Source organism: Condylostylus longicornis, unplaced genomic scaffold (assembly GCF_029603195.1).
Source record: "Condylostylus longicornis isolate FDR11 unplaced genomic scaffold, ASM2960319v2 ptg000135l, whole genome shotgun sequence".
In the NCBI taxonomy this organism is placed as follows: Eukaryota; Metazoa; Arthropoda; class Insecta; order Diptera; family Dolichopodidae; genus Condylostylus; species Condylostylus longicornis.
This window is the reverse complement of record NW_026578103.1, coordinates 7,694,156-7,710,118: the sequence shown is the minus strand read 5'-3', so window position 1 is coordinate 7,710,118 and position 15,963 is coordinate 7,694,156.

The window sequence follows — 15,963 nt, the reverse complement described above, 5'->3', positions numbered from 1 at the left end:
AAGTTCATCAATTTTGAAATGAGCAAAACAACAACTTAAAAAAAAAAAACAACTTTACTTTCATATTATCGTTATTACATAAAAGTTTTTGACTTCTGGTATTCTCTATTGTTGGTACTGTTGTTACTTTTTTTGATTCACAATCAACTAAGTATAAAAATATCTATACTACACACTCTACATATATACATATGTATTAGAAGAAACAAGAGAAAAATAAAATTATAAGAAATTGTACACAATTTATAAAATGCAACAATGATAAAAATAGCAACAACCTAAAAAGTATTAAAAACAAAATAATGACAAAAATTACTCATGATGAATTCATAAATAGCTTTCTAGAATAGAAAAGGTAAAAAAAAAAATATAAAGGTATATAAGAGCGCATTAAAGAAAAAGAAAGGTATAAGGTAATCAAAGTTAACCATAAGTAAAAATAACAAAGTCTTCTGGCTGCTCTTTCTTCTTTCTTGACTTTTTAATATACAAGCATTTTTCCAGTATAAGAGTTCATTGTACACCACACAATTGTCGACGTCCGTATGTATGTATGTATGTACAGATATGCAACACGTACATAGGTAATGATAATTTTTAAAACCACCACTATTTTTTTTTTTTCTGTTTTTCTCATTTTTCATTGTTATTATTATTGTTGTTACTGCCTTTTTCTTTTTAAACCACTATTCCTGTGGTTATTATTATTACTGTATTTTTTTCTTACTATTGTTGTTATTTTGTACATGCACACATACTACATACATATTTATATGCAAGTATGTATTATAACCGTCATCTTTCTTAATATTTTAACTATTTTATAATTTTTCTTTAACATTGTTGCTATTTTCTTCTTCTTTAATTTTTCTCATTCATTCTCTGAAAAAAATTCAATTTTAGAGCCTTAATGTTACTTTATATGGTCGCTATGCTGTTCTCGGATTTCGAAAAAAAAAAATAAAATCAAATAATGAAAAAGAGTTTTTGATGTTGTTTTGTTTTTGAAAAATATGAGAGAATATTAAGAGTTATTTTGACTTTTATATACCATTTGTATACTCTTGCTCTAATGTTAAATTTTGAGGCTAAGGCTAACTTTTGCTTCTTATATTTTCAAATCATTATTAGAGTCTAATATGATTATATTTTCATATAATAATCATAATGAAAATAAAATAAATACGAACAATAATAATAACAACAATAATAATTGATAACCATATAAGAAGAATGATATTGATTTTGATGAAATCTGAAAAATGATTAAGAGATGATGATCTCAATGATAATAATGACGATGATCATGATGATGATGAATAAAATTATAAAAGCATTGCACATACGGAATATATTTTTTTTGTTTTGTTAGTACATCGTATACAAGTTTTTGAACACACAGGTGAATTTAAATTAATTTTTATGGTTTTTTTTTTGTTTGTCAGTATTTGTTAGAGAAGACCATGTGAATTTAACTTGATTCTTACAACATTAATGAGCATGCGAGGATGTTTTTACGTGTGCATGCATCTAATGTGTTACCATGTATCCCATAGTACGAATACTTTTGTAAAAATGCGTAATTTTAAATTTCTCTCCTAGTATTGCTTATATACACACATACATTTTTTTTATATAAATTATCTTTTAACCTTTTAAAAAATTCTAATAAAAAAAAATTACTAATAACTTTTTTTTCTGTTTGCCTACACAGTGCATTACTCAATTCTGTTTGTTTGTAAGTGCATAAAAATGTGTTTTTTGTTTGAAATCAGAAAATGTTCTTTAAAATGAGGTGTAGGAAGAGGGACGAGTGATTGCCTTCAAAAATTAATGTAAAAGAGAATAGAAAAATCAAAGAAATTTATCAATGAACTTCTAATGAATTTCAAATGAAATTACAGTAAAGTGCAAACTCCTTTAACATTTACAATAAGAGGAAAGCCCTTACCTCATTTTCCAAAATAAAAAAAGTAAAATTAGAAAATAAGAACCAAAATTTCAAAGTGTGAAATACTATAACTCAGCGGGTAAATATGGAACCTTACAAATTTAAAAAAAAAAAAAAAATTGGAATTACTAATTATACTTTTTACTTTAAGAAAAAGTGGGGCTAAAACAACATTTTCTTTTCATTTTTTGTTTTAATTTTAGTTGTTCACAGATGAACACGAGTTTTAATTATTTTCAATAAATTCGAAATAAAAAAAAACTCATCAGTCTCAAGAATGAATACATATTATGAATGAAAAAATTTTCAAATAACAAAAAAGGTGGTACCAAACATGTTGTTTGAATAAATTGAATTAAAATTTGAACAATGCCGAACATTCTAATTCTTATTCTTACGAAGAAATTGTTCCAGATTAAATATTAATTCAAAAATTTTAAATACATTAATAAGTGATAACAATTTCGTTAAAATAACGAACAGCTACATGACATTTTTCATAAGAAATCTTAAAAAAAAACTAAAATTGTTTCCAATTTTTAAAATTTTTCATACATGTAAGTTTCATGTTATTCTGTAAATTCAACTTCGAAAAAAATGATACCTTTATAAAATCTTTAAGATTCGATTCTCTTATTAGACGAATGAGCGAATTTTAGAATCTGAGCGCGTCTAGAATGATTATTTAATACTTTCATAGTGCGAAGCTTCCTTATAAATTATTTTCAATTGGAATTAAGAAAAGAAAAATCATTCATACAACGAAGAGATGAATGATGTAAATAAGTAAACGAGTTAAGGTTGAATATTCAAATAATTTTTATTCTCAAGCTGTCATCGAACCAGTGACCTACGGCTTTCTAGGCCAATTTTTTAACTTCCTTTTACTAAATCACATTTAATTTAAATTAAATTGTCTTAAATCAAATATTTACCTTTGACTAAATAAACTGACTAATTTCCAAGTGTAAAAATCCCAAAAATCAAATGTGAAATTAAAAAATTTTTAATTTAAACTTTGTAATTTACAAAATAATTATTAAACTATTTATGAAAAAGCAACTTCAAATATAAAACAATAAAATTCTTAAAATTAATCTTTGTATTAAATTTAAAAAATGAACATTAAAATCAAAAATAATACAAGTTCCACACAAATTCTTTGGTAGTTCGAACTATGATATTTTACGTGCTCTTTATCACTAACTTTTCCTTACCATAATACAATTTCCTATATATATGTGTACACTTTACGAAATATATACAAACTGTTAATTTATTAATGGTTAATCTTCATATTGTCCATGTGCATCAATTTTTAAGTTTACTTATTTTATCTATGCACCTACATCTATGAGGTCTGCCCATTTCATGTACATGAATATAGCCGCCACCGCTCTTTTAAGCATACTGTATTAATCTATATATGTGCGTTTTTCCTCTCATTTCTCAATCTGTAATACAATTTACTTACAATTAAAAAAAAAAACGTTTCTTTGTTTAATAATATTGCATCTCTCCAATATTAATCCATGCAAATATGTATAAATATTGTAACTTTTATATAGTAGATTGAATCCACCTAAAATATTATTGAATTTTCTCTTTATTCATACACAATATGTGTACACAATATTCTGATCATTGGAGATATTTTGAGATCATGCTTTAGCAACATTAATAAAAAGATTTTAAACAAAGATAGATTTTAATTTTTATATAAGTTGTATTGCGCATTAATAAACATATGGCATAACGATTTTATTGAAATTCCAAAATTGCTTAATCTTTTATAGTACGTACGTAGGAGCCTGTGCACAATATAAAAATTTATATACTAAGTATTATTGAAAATATTTTTATTTTCAATTTTATGTTTAAGATGATATTCTAGTCACATATCACTTATCTCTACATGCTAGAGTACTTTTTGCGTTTTTTAAACCAATTTATATGAAATTAAATGAAAACTGAATAAAAAAAACAATAAGAGAAAAACTGATATTTCTGTTTCGCATTAATCCAAGACTTTATTTTAAGATTTTAATCTTTTTTTAAAGTTTACTCCTACAGTGAATCCTACAAGTTCTGATTAATTAATTAGTTAAAGGCATTTCTAAATTAGTTAAATTTCCTAGAATATCTTGAATAATTTTTTTTTGTTCATTTTCAATTAATTTCAATTTTTCCATTACGTTTCCCTGAAAGGAAAGGAAATAAACTTGCTATACTATATAATAAGGTTGCTATACAATGTTACGTTTGTATAATATTCATATGCATATCTATATGTAAATTAAAATGTAATTTATAGTACATTTTACCGTATTTGATGATTTTGTAATGAAATATATTATCAAATGCATAGAAAATGCATAATATTGAAAATCTTTCCGCTTTAATTTTTTTTCTAAAACCACATTGGAAATTCTTCTAATATTACGCGCGTTTTATTAAGTGGTTTAATTCCTTGATAATTGTATAAAATTAAAATGTAAAATAAGATTTTATATTAAATGTAAGAACACCTAAACATCTTATATACGCGTCCTACCACATATCAAATGTTTCACTCACAATCGTATATGAAATAAAATACATTATTGTGCGTATAGGTAAATGCCATGTAAATGATTTGTAAGCGTACTGCTTATATACATTTTATGTATATGACATGGAAATAAGTTAATAAATTCAATGTTATGTTATGTACATACCACATTATCATAGAAAATATCGAATTTTTTCTTGACAGTGAATTGAGAAAAAAAATGTTTTTTTAAAAATTTTCATACGAGAATTGTATAGTACTCGTATTAGTTTTACAGTCATCACAATCCAAAAAGTTTTAAATCACATAGAAGACAAAATTAAATTTAATATCTCGTTGAAAGTCTTATTAATTGTCGTGTAGAACTTTTATATATGATGGAAATGTATGAATGTAGGTCTCTTATCTCAATGTATTTATAAATGATTTTTAGGGCTTTTTCAAATTAGAATTGATTTCGATTTTCCAAATTACCAATTGAATGTATTTAAATTCATGTTTTAGAAAAATGATTTTAAACTGGTTTTAGAAGAAAAATAGAAATTATTTTCTTTATAAATAAACATTATTTCTATCAATAAAAATTCTATATGTTTTCTAATACTTTTCTTAATAGTTTCATGCAATAATTTCGAAATCAGCAACTTATGGGTTGAAAAACCACTTTACTTTTAAGCACCCTCAAATTTATTTTAACAAAAATATATACCTAGTATTCTATTCCATGCCTGGTTTTTAATTCGTACTCATACTGATACTCATACTCATACATGTTTGTTCATTCATTCAAACTTCTGTTTGAAAAATCAAGATAAATTTATTAACTATCATCTCTTAATCACAATTGTGAATGCAAAACTAAAAAAATATAATGTTACTTACTCATGAAAGTAGGTGTCCCCTTTATAAATAAACATACAAAATGTCTAAATAGTAAATACCAAGAATTTATATAGAACGTAAATTTTTAATTAAAAAATAATTAATTAAATAAAATGCAAGTTAAAAATTTATTTTTAAAATAATTAACAAGAATAAAATAAAAATTATTTTTTTTTAGTATATTGTAGAAAAACTTGTTCTTTAGTTTTTTATTCCGTTAAGAAATCCAGCTTTCATTTTCAGAACAAAATTCTTTTACCAGAACAAACCAGTATCAATTTTATTACCTGATATTTTGCGGAACATGTATGTGCTCGTATATAAACTATTTTATCCATTTCAATCCCACACACACTCACAAAATATATTGTTAATAAATCAAATACCCACTTGTTGTAGAAGACTCTTTTTTTTTTTTAAAATCTCGTCTTTATTTAATAACTGAAGGAGCATCTAAACAGATGCTATATAAAATTTATATATAAACCGAACTATTTTAAAATTTTTATCTAATCTTATTCTTTTGATCTTGATTGCAAAAATAAAATTTTTATATCATCAATTCTGTATCGTTTTTAAAATGGTATTTATTCTGTTTTCATCATATTTTATTATTTTTTATTATCTAATATTATAAAATTTATACATACTCGTATATATCGCATATGAACGGATTAGATTGACCACCTTGAACTTTATTGTATTATACGCAAAAAACAAAAAATGTTTTAATAAACAAGTTTATTTTCTAACCCATACAACAAAAATACACACATAAATAACAAATTGAATCAGTGTGTTTGAACGGTGCTTTAGTATGTGTGTATGATGTTATTATTATTCGTGATTAAATCAAAATAATATTATTAATCTAATAAAAATTGTTCAGGTTCATGCAACTATATATATAAAATGTGTATAAATACCTATATTTCATTAAAGTCAATTGAAAAAAAAACACGACGAAAAAAAATATGTAACTGCGAGGAGGAGAAATCCAAATCAAGTTCGAAACGACCTTTTTGTTTTTTTTTTGCTCTCTTCTATTACTTGATTTTTTCTTTTTGTAAATTTTAATGTTAAAACTACGTCATGTTTACAATTTTTTTTTCTTTTACTATTCTATATTTCTATATTCTTTACCTGTATAACTGTTTAATAGAAAATAAGAAAATTCCCGTTGGTAAATTATACCAATTTATTATACATTAAAGTGCATACACCTCTTTAGTTTTCATTAAAAATGAAGTCATACTCTCTTATTTTTTCTGGATATTTCACATTTTCCTCTCTCTCCGCAATTCTTTTTCATTCAACAACAGTATTACCATCATCTTCATAAAAATAATAATAGGTACGAAAAATTTATTGTGCATGGTGGAAGCCATTCTACTCATATACATATATACATACATTAAATAGCTCAATTTATATTTTAATAATAAAAAAACAAAATACAAAAGATCAAAATCAATACCAAAAAAGCATTAAATATTAAGGTAAATCTAAAATCTACAGCATTAAAGGCAATTTTATTTTGATTTGATCAAGATCTGTCAAGATTCATCAGCATTTATTTCTATTACGTATATGTACTGTAACAAGCTTGTATATGAACTTTTATTTTTTACCATTCAATTCAATTAAAATTTAATTCAACATTTTTCAAAAATTTTAAATTTCCATTTTTGTTTTTTCTACGAAACTATGTTATTTTTTTGACATTAAACTACAACACACTGTAAAGAAAAATGAAGAAAACAGAAAAACAAGTTAAAACTGACAATAATAGTTACAAAATGTAGTCTAGAAATGAAACGCAACATTTCGTTTTGTTTTTTTGTTTCATTGCATTCATTGTTTAATGTATTTTACAAGTATCTAGAGACTTAACATTGTCATATTGTCATTTTACAACATATAAGTAGCATAGCACTACAATTATTTAAATGAATTGCAAAAATAAATAAAAAGAGCTATAAAATTTTTGGAATATAAAGTGGTGCTAAATATTTTTTGGTTATTTTAAATTTTTAAATTGAGATTGATTTTGAAAATAATCTAAAATTAAATTAATTATGAGCGGCAACTTATCTATTAACAAAAAATTAAAGTGATTAATAACTTTGCATCGCGCATAACTTTAACCAAAAATTAAATGAATCTTGCATTCTACTGCCATCACAGACAAATCATACAATATTATTAACTACTGCCATCACATCTCCTGTAGCTTACAGTTTTCGTTCTCTAATACCAAACAAACTAAACATAATTTTTTCAAGCAAGTTTGTAATAAATTTTTTATTTAATTTTTATTAATTTTACTTATTTACATTGAAAGAATTTTGTAATATTGAAAACATTTAACATTAAACTCTTTTACATTAATATTTTACATTATTTATTTATTACAGTAATAATTTTTTTCCTGAGATTGTATAGGGAGTTTTGCATAGAGGTTTTTTAATACTGTTTTTTTTTATAAATTTAATTTTCTTCAGTTCCTCGTGTAATTCAAATTGACACTACTAAATTTATTGCTCAGAAATTGTGAAATTTTAAAATCTGAGAGAACTGGGACATTACATACGAAAACATTGTAAGTTGCAGTCTGTTTTTTTCAATATTGCATAACTATTTTTAAATTAAAATCAAAAATACTCAGAGAATAATTTGTGGCGTTAGTTAATCTATAAATAATACAAAGAATAAACAAATCAACTTACATGTGTAGTTAAAATTTTCCGGCTAACATGAAATTATTTAATTGACAATTGAAATTTTTATCACTCTTAAGAAAAATTTTAAAATTATTCAAAATGGAATTTAATCATTGCAACAGGTTGCTGAAAAACTTTAATTTCCAAAATTAAAAAAATTCAATTCTCAAATTTATGAACTAAGACAAAAAAGTTTACGAAATAAATTAAAATATATAGAAATTTCGAAATTTCGTAGTTAATGTCAACAAACTATATAAGTTTCACTCATAACCAACAACATTATTTATTAATAATTTACTAATAATTTACTTACATGCCATATTATGTGCAAGTTTAACTATAAATCATATGCAACTTAGTATTAAAACGTAAAATTTAATCATTCATTTGTTCAATAAATTTTATTTCTCAATATAAAAAATGTTTGATTGTTAATCGATAAGTACGTTCACTGCAATTTTATTATCAACAATATATGTACATAAGTATGTTTGTATTTAGTAGAATATCAGTGCATAATCAAAATATCAGTGATTAATCGATAAGCAATATTTAATTGAGAAATCATTTAATTTCTTGTTTGGAAAATCAACATTATGTCGTTATCATATACGTTTTTATTACTTGTAAATCAATTGTATACGTCTTAATCACTTTAAAAATGTGGGAGATATTTTGAAATTTTGCAAATGCAAATTTTTTTACATAATATCATCCAAATGGCATAGGCAATATTTTAATTTTTACAGCTCAATTCACCATGTACTTATTGCGTACGAATTAAAATTTTTGTACTCAAAGTATAATGAGAACTTCGGGTCATATAATTAAAATATTGCCGACAAAATTGTTAAGTCACATTAAAAAAATTTCAAAATTCAATTTTAAATTTATTTGAATGTTCGATCAAAATTCAGCTTGACAGGTTTGTTTCAGCACTATAGCTAATTAGCATATTAAGCAATTTCAGTAATTTAATTGTTATTTAAATACTTTTAATTTGAAATTTACCAGCAAAAAATTATCAAATATGAAGATATTGATGATGTGATGAAAAAATAGAAAAAAAAAATAATAAAATATAAATTTAACGAGATGTTGGTTACTGGTGCTTAAAAATAAATTTAAGAATTTTTTAATATCATTTCATATATCGTAAACTTTTATAACCAGTTTGATTCGAAAAAAAAATTAATTTGTGTCTATATGGTATGCTTCATATTCAAAATTTTAATTTTGAAAAACATGATGCGCTATAATAAAGTCACTTTGGCTTTGTTCTCTTTAGCGCTATTTTGATAAAACAAAATCTAATTAAAAATTTTATTTTTCTTTTGTTGTTGTCATCTCTAAATTAGCACTTATAATGACTTTTTCAAAATTAAAAACTTAAAAACTTTTCAATTATACAAAATTCTTTTGGTAAACAATTTTTTTTTCATCATCTAATCGTTTATTAAAAGAAAAAATAGAAAAAAAACTAAAATATAGAAAGTCGATTTAAATAAAAAGTTTAACCTGATTTCTTTTGCAAAAATTTACGATCATATAAATGTTAATTTCCAAATCACAATTCCATTATAAGAAACAATATGTTTATAAGGAAGGAAACGCAAATAAATATTAATGAAAGTGAAATTTTTTTCTAGAATACCTTAAATATCAAATGAAATCATAAAATTGTAATTTTATTACCTTTGAAAGTTTTTTAAATGAGATAATTGGGGTTAAACGAAATATACGAGAAACAAGTACGAGGTTAATTGGAAAAAATTGATCTGTGTCATAAGGGTTATTCATTTAATTTACTCACTTAAAAAATTAAGTGAGAAAATTACAAGGCCCAAATAAAATTTATTTCATCAATTCTTTTCCTATAATATTGAGGCACAGAATTTGGTTTCGTCAACGGCAGCACTTAATATTGTTACAATTTATTTGACATGTTTTGTTTTATCAAAATTTCAAACTAATCTCATTCAAAAGTCAACAAGTATTTATTTTTTTTTTGTTCACTCTCAACATATTTTAATCTCTTCTTTTGGATATTTATTACATTTATAGTACATTTACACATAACAAATAATTCATGTACATATATTACATAAAAATTCACACCTTAATAACCTATAACCAAAAAAAGTCAAAACATAAAACTTTTCCTTGACCTGACGTAATTTAAACCAAAAAAGAAAAGAAAAGAAAACAAAAAAAGTTGAAAAAGTGCTATGAAAAGAAACCACTGTCAGAAATTGTAATTGGCATAATATTCTTACACCTATTTATTGTATTAAATTTACTTTATAAATATTATGTAATCGGAAATTTTTATATTAAAAAAATAAAATAAAATAAAAGAGTAAGTAAATATCGTAAAAATGTTACATTATTTTCTTTCGATATATTGAATAAAATTATGTTTGAATATCGGTAAAATACTGTAAACAAAAAGTGATTTTAACAATTCGACAGTGTATGAGAATCGATTGTAAATAGGCAAAATTCGATAATATTTTATTCAAACAAAAGTAATCGTGATTTTGATAAGCAACTAAAATTTTTCAATTCAAACATATAATTCAAAATACTGGCATAGTTAATTCACAATTTTACTCACATAATAATAATTGAGTACGAAGGCCCAAAATCCTTCCCTGAGACCTTTAAATGTGGTGTCGGTTAAAAAAATTATTGAAAGAATTATGTGCAAATTTTCGAATTCTTATTTAACCAATTTCTTTAAGGTCTAATAAAGAATAAAATGTTTAAAATGCGAATTCATCCCCCTTTATCTTATAAATTATGAGACTTTGAATCAGGCTTTTACTTGTGTTATATGCGTTCATAATTTGTTCTATATGTTCTTTACTCGCAATATAGGTAATTGAATGCATTTGTACAGTCTTGTTCCAGTTTGACTCTAATATATAATTTTGATTACAATTTGTTTTTAATGTACATTTAAAACAAAAATTTTTAAAAAAGTCTAAAATTATACCGTTTTAATTCGAAAATATTATAATTAATTTAATAAAATACAATATGATTTAAATTAACAACTCTTATGTAGACTAAATTAATTTAAACGTATTTAATATCGTGAATTAATTTTATTACATTGAAATATGCAGCAAATTTTATTATATTCAATTATGCATACATTTTATCATTATTAATAAATTCATATACACACAATGTGCGTATAATCAAAGCACCATAACGAGCACTTACGTTCGCTCTTCTCTTTCTATGCAAAATTCCCTCTAATATTGCTCAATCTTATACGTATGCAATTACTCATCTCATTCTATTGTTAAATTTTTGCAAAATCATTTGATTTTTTCCTCTCTACTCTTTAGTCGAAGGTTCAAATTCTTTGTGATTTCTCAGATTTGTTTCAAACTAAAAACAAAAAGAAAAAAAAAACTAACAAACTGCTTTTAATTAATTCTTAATATTTTTTAATTAAAATTATTTTTAATGAATAAAAAAAAACACAAAAAGTAAAAAAAATAACAAGAATCAAGTGCAAACGGTTTGTTTTCAACTTGTTAAATTTTTTTTTTTTCTTTTAATATTTTTAGTCCATTACGCTCTTTTAATATCACAATACTCTAATTTATTTAAAAAAAAAAAAAGAAAAGTGTTGAAAATAAGGTACTCAATATCATAAAAAATTACAAAATAACAATGATAACGACAAAAACAAGAAAAACAAAGCAAAATAAAAATGCTCACATTTTTTTTTTTTTGTTGTTGTAAAGTGTGAAAATTTTAAGCGTTACAAACAATTGAAATGATTTATGCAAAGAAAACAAAAAACACAACAAAAATCATAACAAAAATATTATTATAAAAATGCCATAAGCGTTCATTTTTAGAGTACTTAATAATAAAACACAAAATTATTACCTTCAAGCAAAAAAAAAAAAAATAAAAGAAGAGCACAAGAAAAAAAAAATGAACAAATGAACACCTTTTTTAAAAATGTCTTAAGTTCATACAAACAAAACCTTTTCGCCTCATATTATCATTGCTGTCATCAACACATACACTCTTGTTACATACATAACCATATACACACATAACCCAAGAAATGGCCATATGCATTCAAAGTATTTATAACACTTAAAGACAAATTGTTATTGTGTTATAAATATTTGCCATAGCTCATTGCCATAACACTTGTGACATGACACAAGAAGATTTGCTTATTATTTCAATTTTTTTTTTTTGCTCTTTCATTTTTTTTTCTTCTTTTTGCTTTTTTTAATATAATTTTTCGTTGATGCAAATACAAAAGACTTCAATGCCCGTTTCTTCATTTAAAAAATTTTGTAAAAAGAAGAAAACTTTTTTTTTCTTTTTATTATTATTACTGTTGTACCTGTAATTTTTTATTGCCGTTTTTGACTGCTTTATTATACATTTGATTGCTTTTTTCTATATTATTTCAAAGTAAAATATTTTCGCTAAATGAAAGTGATGTTAAATAATAATATGAAAAATTACACATACTCACATTTGAATTTGAATGCACATACAGCCGTGTTTGTTAAACTCATATGAACCTGATTAAATAATTTGTTTTATTTGTTTTAAGTGTTCAAGTGAAAAATTATACTAAAAACTCAAAAAGAAAAAAATAAATATACAAAATAACAATTGGAATACAAAATAAAAAATGAAAAAAAAAAACAAAAATACTTAAAGTTTTTTAAGTACTCAAAAATTTTGCTTTTTTTCCTCACTTGTGTTTTCTACTTAAATCTATTTATTTGTTTATGTTTGTAAACATTATTTAAAATATAGAAATTTTTATCGTAAAAATGTAAAAAATAAAAAAATAAAAGTGAAATTGAAAATAATTTCTTTTGATTTCGCTTTTTAAATAATTAGCTTTCAAAAATAATAAAATAATAAAATTACTGATGAATATGAGGAATTTTATTAGATTGAATTGTTTGAGATCTTCATTTTCTTTTTCCAAATCGGTAATTTTAATCTGTCTTTTAAATGAGATGAATTTTTTTTAGTCAGCAATATTTTAAAATGTTTATGCACGCATCTTCAAATAATAACCTATAACTTTTTCTTTAAATAATTCGTTCTCATATTAATCTTTGAAATGATGAGGTTGTTGTAAAACTGTAAAAAAAAAGAGACAAATTTTAAAGGTTTGTTTCTTTTTGTTATGAAAATAAGAAAATGTCAAATATTTTAGGTGTGATCGGAGAATTTAAATATTAAGTTTAATTTTGTGGATTAGTTATCGAAAATTTTCACACATGAAATGCATTGCAATGATGTGAAAGCATAAAATAATTTAAATAAATTAAGAAAAAAATAATGAAATTTTTTAAAGATATTTTTAACTTTCAATAGTTTTAGCAATTAACAAACAAAACGATCAAACAAATTTACTTGATTTGAAAGAGAAAATTGAATTGCTCTTAATGTAAAAACAATTGGGTTTTGTGAGCGCAATAAACTAAGAGAAATCTGTAAATGCATAGAAAATCTTTCCAAATTTTACGAACAAAAACTCTAAACATACCATTAATAAATTTTAAGATAATTATTAATTGAAATTCAAGGAACCAATTTTTGAATGGTAAAATTTTTAATCGAAATCAAAATGGATCGGAATGGAATTTTAAATTGTTGAAAATTGTGAATTATATGATAAGTCTAATACTGTGGATAAGAACTATTAAATACGTCTTCTGATTACAAAATTTAATTAAAATCGAATTCATCTCTTAAAACTAATTCAGTATTAATTTATTACCGATTCAATTTTACTGGTTGTTGCTTGTCCAACAAACCATTATTATTAGTATTAGCTTCAAAATATTCAAAATAAAATTCTGAATCAAAACATTTAACAATATGCACTTCCATTTTAATACCAACATCACATTTTTACCAAATTTCATATAAGAATAAAAATTTCATATCCTTCAAGTATGCCCATTCAATTTCTCTCGCACCTTTCCTAATCTCCCTTTTCTTATTCTTAAATCTCATCTTATGGTATACTTATAACAGATTTCATATTTTTCATTATATAAAATTCAGTTACCCTTATTATTGCTTCAGATTACATTATCATAATTTACAAAAACAAAAAAATAAAAAAAAATACATTCAAAAATTTTCACACAGCTTGAATGACTTTAAACTTTAAATTTATTATTTCAAATTAATGCAATTCATTTTTTTTCTCTTTCTTATATAATATGTTGGTTAACGTTACGAAAGAAAATTCTAAATTATTATTAAGATTAATCTAATAATTTTTGTGATTTCAGGGAAGAGTAAATGAAAACCAGATAAAAAAAAACCAAACAAATAAAATTAAAACTGCAAACATAACTTTAAGAAAACAGTGTCCTGCTGTGAGAATTGGCGATACAACCATAATCTTAATTTATTAAATAAACACATGGGTGCAGTTTAGGTCAATTGTTTAAATGAATATTTTTCTCATTTTCTTTTAGTCTTCTGTTGTTGTTGTTTTTTTTTAAATATTTTGTAAAATTATAAGGCATATACTCTTTTTTTCATAAAAATTAAAACAAATACAAATAAAGGGAAAAAAAGGAGATTTTAAGTCGACACATGGTGATAAGTACAAGGAGTAAATTTGATAAACTTATGCAATAAAAAAAAGTAAACGTAATGTTCTTTTGAAATTTATTTTAAACAAAAAAACTTCTTTAAAAAAAAACATGCATAATAACCATAAAGCATAAGTTAGAAGGGTATGGTTTTGAAGCAACATGTTAACAACTTTTGCTCCTTTTTGATTTGATAATGAATTTTTGTTTAACGTTTTTGTTAAAATCAAATTTTTCTGGGAATTAAAAGTTTATGGAAGTCAAGAAATTCTTTATGAAATTCAATATTTTGTGAAATATTTTTGGATGTCATTCCTTCACTTTATCTAAAATACTATAAAAGGCCTGTACATATTTAAAACAACATTGATCATTTACTGGTTAAACTTGATTTATAACTCAAATTTTCGGATTATAACGGAACTATATGCACTAAATGCAATTATTAATTAATATTCAATATTTACTCATTTCAAATTACTCTATAACAAAAAACCGGGATCGAATTTTATCTATAAAAATAAATTTAATTTATATTTGTTCTCTGCGCCAATTCTTTGAGTGCCATACATGCGTTTAACACATTAACAGCCATCATTTGAATTTCAGTTCAATGGCAAAATTACAATCTTTTCTCCTATAATACGATAACTATCGCATCTAAGAGTTATAAATCTTGTCCCTATACACAAATTCCATTATATAATTTAATCCAATAAACAAAATTAAATTTAATAGCATTTTTATTATGTGAATTAATTCACAATATTTAAAAAGAATTTTTAATAATCTATAATAAAATATGAAATAGGTTACAAAATAAAAGTGAAAAAAAAAATATTATAATTTTTAATATCTTAATAAAATTCTTAAAAAAAATTTTTCATGACCTATACGACATATTGGAGCTACTAAAAATGACCTATATTGCAACATGTTTTATAAGAAAATACTGATATACAGTAGAGAACAATTTTTTTTTGTGAAATTTCTGAAAACCAATATTATTAAAAAGGTTATTTGAAAAATTTTTTAATTTCATTGACGATTAAAACAATAAGAATTTTATTGTTATATTGCGATTTCTCTTAATTTAAATCATTTAAAATTTTTTGTGTATTACACTTTGAAAGGGCCGGAACTACAACTTGATTTGTTTTTACTTCAAATGTATTAAGAAATTGGAAATTTTGAATATCTTATTGAATGTTAAATTTTTTCAATTTATTC